Below are 18423 nucleotides of genomic sequence, written 5' to 3'. Positions count from 1 at the left end.
TGTTATTGTTTTTTAAAAAGTCTAATGAATTACTATCTTGTTTATTGCCTTCATAAGTCATATTTGAGAACCTAAAAGGTGAGTCTGATTTACGTTTTTAAAATTAAAAGAATTTACCTAAAAAGAAAAATGACTCCACTAGTTGTTTTATAATTTTTACCAATCTTTGGTTTTATGTATTGGTTGTTAATGTTGATATTCTCACTAGGGTAGTGCAGTTCATTCTTCTTATTTAACAATTTTAGATCAAGACGACCAAAATCTGGATCCTGAACAGTAAGAAAGTTAGCGACTAAAGGTTGTCTCCTGTTGTCCATCAGAGTTGCGCTGCGGAGGTCGACCATATAAGTTTCTAGTTGCATTTCTATTTCTGTTATTTTAATCTCCTTTAAAAAATATTCTCGTAGCCCTATTATACATTCTAATTTAACTGTGCAAGACATGTAAACCCTAAATTCTCAATTATTTTCGCTTATATTTCATTAATTCAATATTTCCATTCAATTAAATTTTGGGCTTTTACACAATCACTTACCATATATTATGTGTACGCACACATATTTATCACTAGTTCCCCATTTATCCAAATAAAGAACGACATACATGAGTATCTTCAAACATTGCTACCCTCGAACATAGAACAATTAGGCACGCAGATCAGATTGTTTTTCCATACACCCGAACACATAATGGTTATGTATAGGTACACACTTATCACTTTGCCAATACACCTAAACACAAAACGGTATGTATGGTTACATTAAAGCCTACCATAATTTAGGTACTTTCGAAATAACTCATTTCCATAATAGGTGATGCACACATATCAAAACCATATTTTGAAAGCAAAAAAATAAAATAATATTTATATCGAAATAAAATTTTAATAAATATTTATTTAGAAAATACGAAAGTCAAATTAAACACTTGTACATTTTTATACTAAAAATACATAAAATACTTCAAAGCTACATAGGCTAATGAATCCATAATATCCACTTATCTTAGGTCCTTAGCATTCGTATTTCAAACTTTTCAATTTTCTTGTGGAGCATGTAATTTCCATAGAGTTCCAGTTTTATTTATGATATTTTTCTCTAAAAAATCGACAAAGTCCTGGGATAATTTTAATCACTTTTTTGACTCAAAAATATCTAATATATTACTCAAAAACTAATAATAAAAATCAAAGAGAAATTATGTAACACCCCAAAATTTTATTATTATTTTTATGAATATTATTTTTTGTTTTATTTTAAATTTTTGTAAATTTTAAATGAAATAAATGATTATTTAAGTAATAATATATGGTTTTAATTTAGTTTAATTTAATTAAATAGAAATAAAAATAATAATAATGATAAAAATGAGTAAAATTATTTTTGGGGTTTAATTGAAAATAATTTTAGAAAAAAAGGATGAAAATTCGGATTCTGTGGGTGTTTTTGAAAAAAAAATCGAAAACGGGGGGTTAAAATATAATTTAAAAAAATTACACTACATAAGCAGCCCGGTCAGCAGCCCCGGCCAACCAGGACACGCCGCGTGGCAGAAACATTGACGCGAGAGGCCACGCGGAACGGAGCCACGTGGGCGATCCGCATGTGTGTGATTGGACGGCTGAGATCCGTTCCCGTGAGCACGGACGGCCCAGATAAAACGCGCGTGAGGACGACCTAGATTGCACGTGCGTGGATGGCCCAGATTGAATCACGCACGGACGGCCCAGATTCATTTCTACTTTAATCGCGATCGGACGACCCATATTAAATCGTGATGGATGGCTTAGATTAAAATGGAAAGGTTATAAATAATCTCATCCACACCCAACCCCAAACCCTAGCCGTCAGAGCCCTCGCCGGAGAAGACAGCCCAGCCACCAGAGGAATCGATCGCTGCCACCCGCCGCCGCACCGGAGCACTTTCCGATCGCCAAACGAGGTAAAAATATTTTTTTTTGGCTCGGATTTCGATGTTAAACCTGCCTATGGCCAAATCAGAGGCAAATCATTGGCCAATTGGCCAGAAAATGCCACCGAAGCCCAGTGGCGCAGTCGCAGGTTTCTTCAGTTTTTACCTCCGATGAGGTTCTTCCCGATTCCCGTTCGATGTAATTTTTGCACCACTATGACCACCGTCCTTTCCTCTACAGGTTGACCGGAGCAAAATACCAAATCGCGACTCGCGTCGGAGGAGTCACCGCACCCGAGAGCTCCGTCGTCGGTAAGTCTCAATTTTTTTGAGTTTTTTCGGCCCACCAAGGGCCTTACGTGTGTTTTCTCGCAGGAATTGATGCTAGTTTAGCTGAATTCAGGCCAGAAACGGTCGAAAACAGCCAACTCGAGGCGGATCACCGTCGCCGGAGCACGGTGGAGCCGCCGTGCTGGAATTTCTAAAATTGGCCGAGTAGGCCCCGGGTCTAATTTGGAGTTTTTTGGGGACATGTGCAGGTACCGGAAGTGTGTTTCAGTTCCCGGAGAAAAATTCAGGGAATTTAGGGACCGCTCGTAAGCACAGTGAAAAACTGGTCTTAGACTTCGAATCAAGTAAGAATCACTCACCCTATTTCCTATCATGACATTAAAGCTTAATAAATGATAAAACAGTATTTCATGAATTAATAGATATGTATAATTAATTAAGGTTGCTAATAGAGCCCGGATATGATATATTTTTGGTCAGTTGCTGTTTTAGTTATTTTATAGCTTTAAATGCATTATGGTATCTGATTTATTTATTCTATGATTTTGAATGCATGAATCACTGTTTACTTCATTATGGCTTGATTTTGTGAATCCGATGATATGCATGCATTGTTGGATACTCGTTACTGGTTTAAATATTCATGATTTTGTGAGAAACAGAAAACTAAGAAAAGAATAGAAAAGGTATGTGAATTGATAAATGGATAAGTCGACAGTCTCACTAGATATCCCGAGAGATGGTGGACGGACCATATCCATAGGGAACCCTACCTGGAACGTTGTCTCTCATACCGGACGGAGTATGGGGACGACCTGCTTCACCCTCATACCGGACGGGGTATTGAGGTTTATCGTTTTAGTGTCCATACCGGATGGGGTATGGGGACGGCCCTTTAATTAAGTTGTTAAAGTGAATGGTTCACGTGTAGCGGGGACCCCTATGGATCCCCATAGATACTGGTAGGCTGATAAAAGAGGAAATTTGTTGCCTGATGATTGAAACATTAAAAGTATGACATGTGTTATGTTACAGAGTGCGTATGATTTCATGATATTATAATGTTATTGTTTTCATAGGTTGTTTTCATGAATCTCACCGAGGTAAGTGGACAGTAAAGGATTTTATCATTGATAAATAAATTTGTTATAAATTATGCTTCATTAGTCGTTTTTGTCTTTTACCAACATTTACTTCTATAACAGTGAGATAGTGTAACGTTTTTATTGGGCTAGTGTAGCTCATTCCTTACTTAACCATTTCAGATCAGGAGGATTTGGTTCCCGAGTCCGTTCCGCAGGAAAATAGCGAGTAGATGCCTAAAGATTTTATAGTTTTCCTTATAGTATTCATTTCTAGTATTTACTTTAGTTAGTTTATTCTTTCATACGTTTAATACGTTTTGGTTATTGTGTAAGGGATGTTAATCATAATATTTCATTTCGCTTTTGTACTTAGAATTTTTATATATACGTTTCCTTTTAATTTTCGGGGCCGTTACAATTGGTATCAGAGCCGCGTTCCTTGGACTCTTCCCTTATACAATAATACTTAGAGAAATACCAACCGATGAATCGTTACTTAACCATTCCTTGTGAAATGCAGGTGCAGAGAGATGAGGAGAGAGAGGAAGACCCCCACTAAACCGGTGGTAAGGGGTCACCGAGATAGGCTAAGTGTCAGGCTGAAGATCTATGGTGAACTCAACTTCCCTATCTACCCGCAGTCTGGGTAATTTGTCAGAAAATACATCAAAGAAGTCTCAGACTACTAGGATCTCTTGAATGCAAAATTCTTTCTTAGATTTGCCATGTATCACGTCTGGATTGACTTCAGTATCCAGCTGGGTGAGGGTATAGGCTATGCCCTATACTGGAGGTCTGGCCTGATTTTAATTCCGCAGACACTCTCTCGCATAGTGCTGGATATTTCTGCAGATGCGGCATGTGTTGTTGAGGCGATAGTAGGGTCGATCCCCATGATCCTTACCACAGTGCTTACAAGTCCTATTGAAAAGGAACTGGATTGTGTTGGGGAGGGGTTAAGTGACTGTGGTGGCATCCGGTTGTATGGCGGGGCACCAGATTGTACTGTGGCAGTGTCAGATGATATGGTGGAGGGGTAAGATTGTATTGAGATGGAACTGAATCCTCTCGTTGTAGGGGTGGCTTATACTGTGGCAGTGGTGGAGGGTCAGACAACTCCCTCCTCTCTTCTCTGGCCTGCTGGGCAGAGATGAGTCTCTCTAACATCTCAAAGAGCCGATCGACATCCTCTCAAAGTGACCCATCTCATGCTGCCCTGTTCAATAGCTTGTACTTATTTTTCACAACGAATGATTAAGAGAGTTTATATTTGGTGTTTTTAAGTCTCTGTGTAAGGAATGGTTCCAAAGAACACGACTCTGATACCAACTGTATAAGTCCAGAACTTAAATAAGAAATAAATTCATAAATTCAATGCGAAAGCGATTAATGGAGTTAGGGTTTACATTCTTTAAATAATAATTTAGAATACCCAATAGGGCTACAAAAATGTTCCTTCTAAAAGACAACAATAATGAAAAGAAGGATGAATACAAAAATGCCGTAGGACAACCTTCACTAGTACTTGACGGGAGTCCGTGGAGTGAACTACTCACAACCCTCTTGCTAATCGGGATTTGCGTCTTGGTTCTCTTGATATGAAATAATTAATGAAAGGGTGAGCTATATTAGTCCAGTATGAATATCACACTAATCATAGATACGAAAAACTAAAGAATGGTAAAAATCATAAAAAACAACTAATGGAGCCCTTAATTTATTTTAATTCATTCAATATAAAGAAAACCGTTTATTCTGTACTTACTGTAATGAGTCTATTTTCTAAAGACAATCTATGAAGACTCATATTCATACCACTTTTTACTTTCACGCATAGGAGAATAAGAGACGATAACTTTCCTTTCTTACTAGCTTACTGGTACTCCTGGAGGTCCATAGGGATGTCCCCTTACTCGTGAATCCAATATCTAATTCAAATTAACCAGTCATCCCCATACTCCGTCTGGTAATGACTGTCAAACATTTCATCGCATCGATACCCCGTCTGGTATGAAAGTGAACCATATCTCTCAAACCTTCCCGGTAAGAGAATTTCCAGCCCCATTCGACTGAGTTAACATTCACGGTAGGGTTCCCTAGGTATCGGGCCTGTCCATCTTTTTTCTCGGTACTCAGTAAGTCTTTCACATAAAGATTTTTATCAACAAACACCTAACAAATGCATACTAATTTTTCATATTACATTCATAGATCAATTAGACTATATTTATGTTGACGGGATATAACTGAAATAACCAAACAAATTGATAAGACCATTGAACCGTAAATTAAAAATATGTACTATACGAAAATCAGGCAAGTAGGATAGTATAGAAAAATAAACAAGAATCAAGATAATTGTGAACTAATCGGTTCCAACTCCATTAGTGATTTGTAATTATTTTTAGAATTTTTTAATTTTTATAAAAACACAAAACTATACATCGTTAAACTTCAATTTATCATAACAGAGAATAAGATGAGGAAATCTTACACGGATCGATATTTCAAGACATCGCACTGTCTATTATGCATCCCAATAGGTACCGAGTTTTTTGAATTTTTTCTGTGGAATCCAAAACACTCGTCACATACCTAAAAATACCTAAAAAATCTAAAATCGATGTCCAAAACTCATTACGAATAATTTTGGGGTTCTGGCATGGCAACACCGCCATGCTCCGGTATTAGCTCCACCGCCCACGATGGCGATTCACCTCGGCTTGGCCGGTTTTGGCCAGTTTTAGCTGTATTCCTACTGAAAAGTACGTTAGTGGCCTCTATTGGCCAGAAAATTACAAAAAACAAACCTACCGGCTGGAGGACCTCCGGGTGCGGTGACTCCATCAGTCCTCCTTCGTGGCTGAGGTTCTTTCTTCAACTACCCTGCATAAAAAGGGACGACGATCACAATGATAAAAAAATCACGTAAAATGAGAATCGGAAAAGGGCTCATCGGAGGGATTTTGAAGTTTTGGCCGTAACGACTCTGACAGCCTTTGCCCGTAGTTTTCAGTTCACCCATCATCTTTCTTGATCTGGTTTGGCCACAAGGCTGCTTGGAATCGAATTCTGGGTGGGTAGGAGAAATTTTTACATTTTTTGGCGATCGAAGATGGCTCCGATGTGACGACGGTCAGTGGTCAGCTTCCTTCTCCAGCGCTTGGTTCTTCTTCTCTAGCGGGGGTTGGCGGCTAGGGTTCGGGTTCCCGTGTGATGTGAAGTATTTATACCCATCTCGCATTGATCTGCACTGTTCATCGCGATCGATCTCGTTTGTCCGATCGCGCCTAAGGAGGAAACGAATTTGAACCGTTCATCATGTTTGATTTCGACCTTTCGATTGCGCCTAAGAGGAATTCGAATCCAGGTCGTCCATGCATGTGGGATTGATCTTGGACCATCCAATCGCGGGGCACGCGGATCGCCAACGTGTCCTCCCGTGTGGCACTGATGTCAGCATGCCTTGCCACGCGGCGCACTCCAGTTCATCGAGGCTGCTGACTGGAAGGTCCTACGTGACCGAACTTTTCTATTTACACTTTGATCATCTGTTTCTAATTTTTCTTTTAAAAATACTAGCATAACATAAATTTTTACCTCTTTTTCTTAAAATTATTTTCAATCTCATCTCTAATTTATTTTTTCTCAAAAATTTAACAAAAATTAAATTAAATTAATTTATAATAATATTTTTATTCATTTTTAATTTCTAAAATTAATTTCGGGCCAATTTTCGGGCCCAAGTATTACACCTTTGCTCACTGTGATGATTGTAAATCCGCCATTCATCTCATCCTACTAGTGAAAACCTTTTTTAAATTTTTGTTTGATTATCGGGAAAAATGTAAGAAAAAATGGAAAGAGAGTGTTAAAATATTGGACGTAACATCCCAAGAAAAAAAAGGGGAAGAAACTTGGAAATCTTAAAAGGAAACAAGAGATCAATGGTTCATATCTCATTCCGCAATGGACGGTTACGATTTTAATTTCAGCTACTATATAAAAGGCACTGTTTTTACAACAAAAAAAAAGAAGAAAAAGGGGCAGAGGCTTTTGATGGATAGAGAGAAAGGCAAAAAGAGAGAAGAGCAAACGAGGGAAACAACAACCAGATCAACACTGTTGTTGGGAGCAAGAGGTAAGATCACCTCGACCTCTTTCGATTCGAATTTGAGTTTAAGGTGCATGTTAATTCATTTAAATCGCATGAGGAAGATTTAGAATGGAACTCTGGAAAACAGAATAAGGTATAACATCATATGAATTAACAAATGGGCGTACATACATTTGTATTTCCTTATCTTCGAAATAAATGTTAAATATGGGTGTATTAGTGTTTGAAGAAGAGGACTCATATGTGTTAGTGGTTCGAGGGTTCTGTGCGTAAATCTCGAGAGATGTGACTGAAATAAGGAGGTGAGTTTCATCAAGTAATGGCCTAGGAAAGGAAAACAAAACAAAAAAAAAGAAAAGGAAAAAAAAATCTGGAAGGATAGCTAGCGATAGAGAGTGTGAGAAGGGATTTCAAGTATCCACATTCAACCAAATGAATTCTGGAAGTAAATGGGAGATAAAAACCTAACTAACCGAACATAGAGAGGGGAAGAATAATAAGGGAAGGTGTTCAGGGTGATGGATAACAGTGAATATAATAAAGATAGGTTGAAAGAAACTCTCAGACGACTAACATAATTAATTTGAAGATTTGTTACCGGGAATGATATTAGACTTGGATTGTTAAACATAAAACTTGAAGGGAGTTGAGTGTCGAATCTAGAATAGGTTGAGCAAAAATTAGACAACATTGAAAGAGTTAAATGATCCAAACTAGAGGCTAAATGTAGGATGGGATTGAGCTAGAATTGAAACATATTTTTCTGTGTTGATGGTCTTTCGTTATGGTGTGTGTGTGGCCTGTGTTGGCCGTGTGATGTGGAACAACTGATCCATACTCAGTCAGTAGAGTGGACCAAATATTAGAGGGTCCGGATGGGAGTGAATCTCCTGGATGTGAGTGATAAATGAGGCTAGAGATGTGGCCGAGAAAGAGAAGGCTCTGAAGGATCAGGTCTTATATATAAGTGCAAGTTGTGTATATGTGCGTGCATTACATTTTGGTCTGACCAATACAGATAGAGAGCTGGGCTTGTGGAGCCGTATGTGAAATCTGATGGGAAGGAAATTAAAGGAAAACAAAGAGAAAAGAGGCGTAACAATGAGAATTAAAAATGAAAATATAATTAGGTAAATTCAGTGGTTGTGTTGAGTGATGTTAGTGATATGTATGTACTATTATTATGTTCTAAATTACTAGAAAAATTCCTCCATATATCTAAGTTCCAGAATGGATGAAACAGAATAGTGTAGGTAAATGAGTATAGTTCTGTAGAATGGGTAAAGAGGTAAGTAAGTTAAATGTGGATCATTTTGTTAAATGTGCATAATCTGTTTGGTAATTGAATGTCTTGAAAGTGTTTTGAAGAAACTTGTAGGGTGAGGATAAGAGAAAATTATAGGTCAGTGATTTGAGTTGAGGAAAATACCCACTAAGGTGAATGAGTTACTGCACTGTAACGTAGATTCTGATTGCTTGAGGTGTTGATCTAGGCTTATTGAGCGTTTTCTGTTCATCCTATTATTTAATTTTATTTTTTCATATCAAATAAAATAGGGGAGTGATCTCAATCCAGTCAACCTAGTTCCAAAAGCATGGAGGAAAAAAAAAGGGAAAATTAAAGCTGTGTATGAGTGAAATTAGATAGAGGTTCCTATAGTGAATAGGAATACAAGAACAATGCTACTAAAAAAGAAAAAAAAATATAGTGAAAGGCAGTAGGATAGATAAAGAAAATTTATACATTCAGTTGGTAGGATTTCGGAATAATATGAATGTATGATTATATTTTTTTGGATCCTCTTGAATTTTTTGATATGTATATTTTCTTGATATAGAAGATTACAAGTACATGTATGTGAGTTTTCGAGCTGGGTCCTTACATTAGAGCTCAGTTTCTGCAATCTTTATAGCACACAACTTCTTAATACTAATTATAATTGAATCTTTATTTTCTTTATATAAAACAATAACATTAAAATTATAATTTTTACAAAATTAATCTGAGTTTTATAATAAAAGTTTTAGTTAGTTTTCTAAAAGTTTTAATAGATAGAAATTTTAAAAATTATTTAAAAATTTATTAATTATCATTTATATCATACTATTTTTTGTAAAAATAAAACTTAAAGATCACTTCATAATTGTGTGAAAAACAACGTTTTTGCTTTCTTTTGACTAAATTTTTAACAATAGCAGTGATTAGTGAACATGAGAATATTGTTGATTTAACTTTTTTTTATTAATATAAATATATCAATTTTTTTTAATAAATTGATATATACATACTTATCATGACATACAAATTTCTACTGAAAGTATAAAAAAATTTTATAGTTTGATTTCTAATCCATAACATTTTATAGTGGGATAAATGAATCAGTAATCCACACAAAACTTGTTGGTTGCTAGTCTAATTTTTTTTTTTAATGGTGAAAGTAAATAATCAGAACCTACACATGGTATTGTCCAATTCAATCAGTAGATCATTGTTAACAACATCTACATGTATATGCGTGTGTGTGTGTATTAGAGAGAGTATAATTGGACTCCTATCATGTCCCTCTGTGTAGAGACCTAGCTTCCTTATAAGAAAAGCTGGCTATGGGACCATTTAACTTGTTATCAGGCCTCAAGCCCGACGCGTGCGGGCTCGTAGGCCGAATTCCATGCCAAATGGTCTTGAGCCCGAAACCCGATTGCGCCAAGTACTTTTGGGAAGGATTCATTTATTTGGGAAGGATTCTGTGCGGCTGCGGTGTACGCCTGGATCGGTAAGACAAAGGTCATTCCATCGAAGACCATTTTCTCATACATGTATAGATATAATGTATCACAAGAATGTTACAAAAGAGTTTTTAAACGAAGAAAAGAAGAATATTACAAGAAATTGTTTATATTTAAGTCATTCTTAATTTGAGTGTTTCATTTTGTTAACTCCTTTTTTTTTTTTTTTCAAAAAAACAACCAGTATTACAAAGTTAATAATCTAAAGTAAAAATATACCTTATGTCTTTAAATCAAGCATTATATAACTCGTAAAAAATAATTATTGAATTTTAGTTATGCTGAATTAGTGAAACCATAAATACTTCTAATCTAAATTTTAATATTAAACTCTAAATTAAACTGAAATATTAATTTCAGTTTTTTCTACATATTGTCTAAAAAAAGCAAAAAACTAATATATTAATTTTTAGTTTTTTTTTGAAGTCAATTTTTAGACAGTAAAACGGAAACCAAATCATTAGTAAATTTGACATACATGTATATATATATATATATATAGAAGAAAATCTAAAATTTAATTTAGTTTTTCTAGGTTTTGGATCAAATGATCCTGCATCTTTATTTGAATTGCTTCTAAATCTAAGATGTCTCGAGCTCGATCAATCTTGTTAAGTAATGGTAATTAATAAAAATGGAAATCTTTTCATGATTTAATAGAGATTTTTTCCCTCTAAATTCTCTATATGTCATCAAATCACAAATCAAAACATCAGTCTTGCTGGAAAAGTGTTAGAGATGTTAAGCTGACTCTTTATACGCATTACCTTTATTCTCCTCACAACATCAAAGCCAGTTGACAATCAACCAGCTATATTCCAAACTGTATGTCTGGAAGTTATCAAACACAAATGGTGGTTCGAAGTCATTGCTGACGCTGATGAGCATTTCTTGATAAACTCATCTGTGTAAGAAATATCGACATCTCTATGTCACGCTTCCCATTGGGATCTTCTTGGAACTAGATCATTGAATGCGCTACACAAGCTGATTTTATTTTGTGAGCTCCTGTAAAGTCAAACCAGAAGCTACATGTCCAAGTCAGTCCTCCATATTTCTTCTAGAGGAGATTCATTGTCAATAAAGATTTCATCAAAGTTGTATTTCAATATACAACTTAAGGGCAATTTGTTTACTCAAGAGAGCAATGACATCTTCCAAGAAGTCTTTAGAGGACGAAACATTGATCAGCTCGTCCATTGAGAAACTTGTGTCAATAATATGAGCTTTAAAATATGCCGCTAAAGAAACCCTTCCATCTCTCTTACCCGCTAGGATTTGAAACACAGGACCACCAGTCTGTTCACGAATCAAAATAAAAGGCAACAATACCTCAACATAAAGACAAAGAAGAGCAAGAGCGAAGAAATAAAAGCAGAGGAAATGATTCTACAATTTCAACAGCATATCAAGTAGCCAATGAAACAATATCAGCACAAGAATAATGTAGGGCAATATCAGTAAGACGAATTGGTGTGTCCTTTATCTATATGTATATATATTTATATAATGTAGCAGGACCATTATGTGCTAAAACCTAAAAGCTTAAAATTCAATCAATGTCTGTGTTCAACAATTCGAGGCTTCATGACACATTTGTGTGCTGAATATAATTGGTATGCAACCCAACGGTTTGTTGTGGTTGGTAAGTTGATTGGATTCTTATATTAAGAAAATTTGCAGGTCTCTTCTTTTAAAGTAATTTATTACAATTTAATAATTTTTATTGTTTAAATTAAATAAAAATATCTCATAGGGACAAAGAAGAAAATATTTAGACTGATTAGTTAATAAAACATATAATCGAGAAATCTTATGTATATTAATATGCATTACATGATTTATTTAGTTAAGAAACATTTTTTCTAGTCCACGACATAAAAAGTTTAGTTGTTGTAAAGTTTACAAATTTTTATTAGTTCTAAAAATATAAATTATTAGTTGTTAAACAATTAGAATAAAAGCCTACTTATAAGTTATCATAAAAATTTTAAAAAATTAAGAAAATATTTTGAACCTTCAAAACTTCAAATTTAATGGTAAATATTGTCCTATAATTACTCAAAGTAACTTATTCTAAGGAGTTTGTGAACACTTCTAAAAGCTGTAATAAATTTACCAACTTCCATAAGATATTATTCCGAGATCAAGCTACATCATAGCTTATAAGTTCTTCAGTTATTATCAAATATTTAAAAGTTAGTTTGAACTATATTTGACCCGATAAAAAACTAAACCTAAAGCTCTCTAAATAAGTTTAATTGTTAATATTAGATTAACAAAACAATGTATATACACACACAAAATAGATATAATATACTATAACTTTAGACATCATAGTTAAGTTACAGAGAAGAACATGTGAAAGCCATTCCTTTCCTACCACAGTAACACCTTTTTTATTCTTCACTTTGAAGATATATGACCTACTTCTACAAATCAACTTCTCATTGAGTTAACTCTCCACACATTGATTTGTATTCCATGTCATTGTTTTGAATTTAAACCTAATATAAGCTTTTATTATTCCCCTTTCAAATAAGAACAAATATTAGATAATGGAAAAACATTTCTACACACCTTTTATTCACAGTGATACCTAAAATGTGCCAGCCATTTGATAGTAATCTTGGTCCTTTGCCCTAATAATTTCCGGAGAGAGAATATAAGTGCAAAAAGAAACAAATGATAATCTTCAAAGAATAAGAAAATGAGAAGAAAAAACATCTAACGACTAATCTCCTATCTTTCTCATTCCAGTCCCACTAAGAGGGCTATAATTTGTATATGCAAAAAAGAGAATTTCAATCTTCTCAATTTTCTTTCCCTGTACCTCTTTTCTTACACCAAATAAAAAAAAATTACTCCAGTTCCTTTACCTGTCCCTTTTTGGCGCTTTTAACCATCTGCCGGCTGGGTTTCTAGATCTCACAACCATCCAGCCCCTAAAGGAAAACAACCTTGTAGAATATGCTATACGCCATTGAAATCACAATACAGAGCATCCCAACTAGCAGTAGAATCTAACCACTTTATTTCTTCTGTCAGTTCTCCAAGCTTCAAGTATATCTCTTCACAATGAGAATGTGATCTATCTTCAGCATTGAAAAATGCACCTTATTATTAACCTCTATCCAACTCCACCCAAGTACCTTCTTGACGCCTCTCTCTCTCTCATCAGCCTTGTTAGACTGGCTTTCTCATTCCATCTCCTAAGATGGCCATCCATATTAGAAAGCAAAATATAAGTGCAATGCTCTTCAGGCTCTTGCTCCAGTAGATATCGTGCAACCTTGGTTGCCAATTCAGTGTTTCCACAAATCCTGCATGCACCCAAAAATGTTTTCCATACCATTGCATTGGGTTCAATGGCATGGATTCAATCAAAGCTTTTGCCTCAAGCAGGAGCCCAGCCTGCCCCAAAAGATCAACTGCATATGCATAATGGTTTATGCTTGGTGCAATCCCATAGTCGGATTCCATAGAGTTCAAAAATTTCCAGCCCTCTTCTACCAAGCCAATGTGGTTGCATGCAGTCAGGACTACAACAAAGGTTATGTGGTCCAACTTCACCTTTCTCTTAGTCATAAGGAAGAAGAGTTCAGGTGCAGCATCACCTAAGCCATGTTGTGCATACCCAAAAATGATTGAATTCCAAGTAATTGAGCTATCTTTAGGAGTCTCTTCAAAATCTTTTCGAGCATCTTCAATTATTCCACACTTAGAGTACATGAAAATCAATGAATGGGCAACAAATTCATTTGATCAAAGCTTGATCTAATTGCCTGAACATGAACCTGTTGGCCCAATTGAAGGGTAGCTAAGTCAGAGCATGATTTGAGGGACAGCTGAAAATGCATAATGATCAGTTTCTACTAACAAAGACCTCATTTGCCTAAAGAATTTTATAGCATACTCACTAAATCCATTTTGGGAACAACCGGTCAAAATTGAATTCAAGTAACACGGTCATTTGACTCCAGAGACTCAAAAATACAGAACGAATCTTCCATGGATTTATTATTGGACTTCAAATACATTGCTATCAGTGCATTTAAGACTGGAGCCAATTTCTCAAGCCCCCTTTTTATTACTAATCCGTGCAAGGAGTTGCCAAGGCTGTTATGCACTCCTTCAAAGCAAATGCTTATGTCAAGCTCAATACCAAGTTTCTGCATATCAAGGAAAAGCTCAAATGCTAGCTGTTCTCGCTCATGAACCAGGTATGCAGCTAGCATAGAGTTCCATGTAACTAAATCCCTAGAACCAACAGCACCACCAAATATGCCTTCTGCATTTTTAATAGAACCGCATTCAGCATATGAAATGATCGTAGCATTGAGCACTGTTCTATAAGATTCCAGCCCCATTTCTTAACCTTACCATGAACTTGCATTGTTAATTTATAAAACTCAGCATCATTAAGCAAAGTAAGAACAGGAGCAAAGGTGCCGTCATCAGGCTTCAAGCAAGCCATCCAACTCCATGCAGTCTAGCAACCAAAAGGCAGTCACTTGATCACCTACTTGAGCAAACCCATCAATCAGAGCATTCCATGAAACTGTGTTACGTGCAGTCATTCCTTGAAAAATCAGATACGCATCCTCAATCCTCCCACATTTTGCATACATATCCAGAAAGAGCACTCCCTGTATAAACATTGTCCTCATAACACGTCCTGATAACCATGGAATGCGCTTGTTGCCCAAGATCAAGTCAACTAGCAGAAGCAACCCCCTTGAGTATGCTGATAGGTCCCAGTCAGAACCACAAATTAAAAACACTTTCTTACTCAGGGTGAGAAAAAAAAAACCACACTTTGTTTACTGATTTTTCGCTCCTTTTCTGCAATTGCGTACACGCTTAAATAGAAAAATCTAGAATAACTGCTTGAACTGCTTGGAACTACTCTAGTTGTGGGAGAACTGATCTGGTCGTGGGACTTTGTGGAAGAACTGCTTTGGTTGTGAGAAAATGATTTAACTATCAACTTGTACCACGTCTTCGGGTCTTATCATTGTCTCCCTCTTTTTTTAGAACCTTGTTCTCAAGGTTCAGAATACCAATTCATTTTTGCTGGTAGTATTCTTCCATGCTACTTCTTCTAATGGCCTTTTTTTTTTTTTGTTTTTTCTGCTCTCCATAATCACCATTCTCCAATCCATCCTATATATATCTATTTTCTACTGCTCTCCATCATCACCATTCTCCAATCCAATATATATATATATATGCTGCTCTCCATCATCACCATTCTCCAACCCAATACATTTTTTTTGTATGGTCTTATTGTACAAAGTCATCCCATAATAAGAAATTACATGAGCTTGAAAAAGAAGCTCAAACCGATAAGATAGTATGGAGAAGCTTCACAACCAAATTTCAATCAACTCTCCCACGTTCCCTCCGCCATCAAATCCAAAACCCATCGCCTCCTCAAGTTTTTTCTCGTCATCTCTTTATCTCCTTCAGGACCCGCGTTCTCATCATCAGAGCTTCCATTCATGACGACTGTCGCCGCTGCCGCCACCATCCACACCAACAAAGGTGTTTCAATGGTGAAATAGTAAATTTCTGCATTCAGATTGCGCTCAAATTTCCCAAATTTGTTAAAAACTTCCAAAGTTGTCTTTCCTTTACTCAACTTTGATAAAGAAGCTATTAACTCGTTGAGAAAATCTATGCTTAATAGACCATTCTCCTTTTCCCCAACCTTCTTAATCAAATCCCCAAAAGCATAGACTTTCTTCTTCCTCAAACCAGTACTAACACCATGAACAAGAGTTTCCATAACAGATCTTGTCACTTTGAACTTCGGCTTATTCATTGCCCACTTGAAAAACATAATCAAAATCTCTCCCAAAATATATGGAGTTCTAAGTACTTTAACAACAAATTCTTGATGCAAGTTCCAATCCATATTATCAAGGTAGGACGCCAGAATCCATACTATCAAGGCGGGACGCCAAAGCATCGCCAACGGAGCTTTGTAAAAGAGACAGGAGATTTTCTAGTTTCTCCATGTCAATCTCATACACCTCTGCTATTTTATCATCAATACCAACAATCTGCATCTGGGCATCATCCAAACTCGCAAAAAACTGTTTAGAAATAGCATCCCTTTCATCAATTCTATCAATCTGGAGATTACCATCTTCCCCAGTGCATCCCCCTCCATGTGTAAGAGATCTCCACATATCTCCCGCAAACACAACGCTTTTTGCATCTGAGTAGAAAGGCGGTCGGCCCCCATCACTTTTCTCTGTGCCATCGTCGCAGTTCGGTCGCGTCTGGCCCACTTGGCTTGGGGCATTGCTGCTGGATCCTTCTCTGTTCAACACCAAAGTGTCAGTGAGCCGTCGGAGGGTCTCCTCGAGCTGGTGGAATTTGTCAACGAAACCCACCTCCATTATGCGCAAACGGTCCTGCAACCTTCCCAAACTGATTTCTAAGTTTTCTATTATTTTTTTATCAGTAGTCATGACTGTAATACTAATTGATAGGTTCTAGTCAGAACCACAAATTAAGAACACTTTCCTACTCAGGGGTGAGGAAAAAAACCGCACTTTGGTTACTGATTTTTCGCTCGTTTTCTGCAATTGCGTACATGCTTAAATAGAAAAATATAGAATAACTGCATTAACTGCTTGAAACTGCTCTGGTTGTGAGAGAACTGATCTGGTCGTGGGACTTTGTGGAAGAACTGCTTTGGTTTTGGGAAATGGTTTAACTGTCAACTTGTCCCACGTCTTCGGGTCTTGTCATATGCTGCCAAAAGTGTACCCAGCGACATCAAGGGCATACCTCATCATGGATTTTAGAAGCCCCAATACCGTCATGAAGCTCCCAAAATTGACATACCCCGCAATAATCGTATTCTAGGAAACAGTGTCTCTGTGGGGCATTGCGTCGAACAGCTTGTGAGCAAGAGTTAGTTCTCCGCATTTTATGTACGAATTCAATATGTTGTTCGATGCATAAATATCGAAAACGTTCCCAAACTTGATTACGCAATAATGAGCTGTCAAAACCTTGTAAAAAGCATACGTAGAGCTCTCAATAAGTCAATTCAATGGCCTCATTCATATGTAACAACCATAAGTTATTAAAGTGAACAAATGATCCTTAAAAGCAGAGTTCAAAGATAGGCTAAGAGATACGGTTCCTATATCTTCTACTTCAGAATTAAGAACAAAGTTTACCTGTCTGAGCTAAGCTTTTATTTTTCCTTTCCGCCAGCCATGAAACCCTAGCCATTTTTGAAGGATAGTACTCGTGAAAATAATGCACAATAAAAAGTTAATAATATATTTTCTTTTGTATTTTCTTGATGAAAATTAATTTATATCAGTACTTGTGGAGGTCCAAAATTACAATCACAGCTTCCAACCAGTAGAACTGCTATGGGAAATGGCAGAAAGTGATGGTACTCTTTGTACACACTTTAAACACACACACAACTAATAATAAGATAGTTAAAATGGTAAATTACAATAAATATTATATTACTAATTTTTGTTACTTAAGCACTCATATTATTCTCTTTTTTATTTAAATCGTTACATATTTAAAAATACTTAAATGAACCCCTTCATTTAACCACCATTAAATATTTGTTAAGAATGACGCAGCTGTCAAAAAATGTGGCTTTTGAGAGATTGAACATTCGAAAAATCACCCGTCAAATTGTTTTTTCTGACGTTGGTTAAATGCAGACGCGACCCAATCTTCTTCATCCGTTCTCGCAGCACCTACATCTGAGAGAGAAGCTGAAAAGTTGCATGAGTACCCCAATAATGGCAGAGAAAGATTGAACAACCGAAGCTGAGAACTAAACCAGTAAACCACGTGAACCCAAATTTCTTTTAGAAACAAAGTAAATATATTTACTTTTGTGTTAGGTGAGAACCGAATTTTCAACCTCCACTTTTATGAAAATGAAGTATCGCTAAGCCCAAAATTTAAGTATTTGTGAAATCGAATTCACAATAGGATTCTGTATGTTATATATATATATATATGTATATACACATATCATTTATGTATATGTAATGGATGAAGGGATTCTATATGTACATATATATTTTACCAAGATAAAAAAAATTGAGTGAATTTTTTGTAAAATAGATATATAAAGAGAGAAATATACACGTTTTTAAACTTCACTGTGTGTGTATATATATAATAGCCAATGGAGTCATTAATATATAAAGAGAGAGAGAGAGAGAGAGA

At 36.0% G+C, this 18423-nt stretch overlaps 1 long non-coding RNA gene and 1 pseudogene across 2 annotated transcripts; one reads left to right on the top strand and one right to left on the bottom strand.

The window, feature by feature from the left end:
* Positions 1–5129: 5129 nt before the first annotated feature.
* LOC148253038 (uncharacterized) lies at positions 5130–10341 on the top strand. Its single transcript, XR_015813609.1, has 2 exons — positions 5130–7428; positions 9978–10341. It is a non-coding gene; the product is annotated as an uncharacterized LOC148253038 (long non-coding RNA).
* Positions 10342–10923: 582 nt separating this feature from the next.
* On the bottom strand, positions 10924–16018 carry LOC110816286 (putative pentatricopeptide repeat-containing protein At3g25970 pseudogene; annotated as a pseudogene). Its single transcript, XR_015813705.1, has 4 exons — positions 15591–16018; positions 13071–14938; positions 12772–12833; positions 10924–11490 (listed from the first exon to the last, which is right to left on the bottom strand). The product of XR_015813705.1 is annotated as a putative pentatricopeptide repeat-containing protein At3g25970 pseudogene (transcript).
* Positions 16019–18423: the final 2405 nt, after the last annotated feature.

Source organism: Carica papaya, chromosome 7, assembly GCF_054855325.1.
Source record: "Carica papaya isolate Zhongbai chromosome 7, ASM5485532v1, whole genome shotgun sequence".
In the NCBI taxonomy this organism is placed as follows: Eukaryota; Viridiplantae; Streptophyta; class Magnoliopsida; order Brassicales; family Caricaceae; genus Carica; species Carica papaya.
This window is presented reverse-complemented; position numbering and strand designations above follow the sequence as displayed.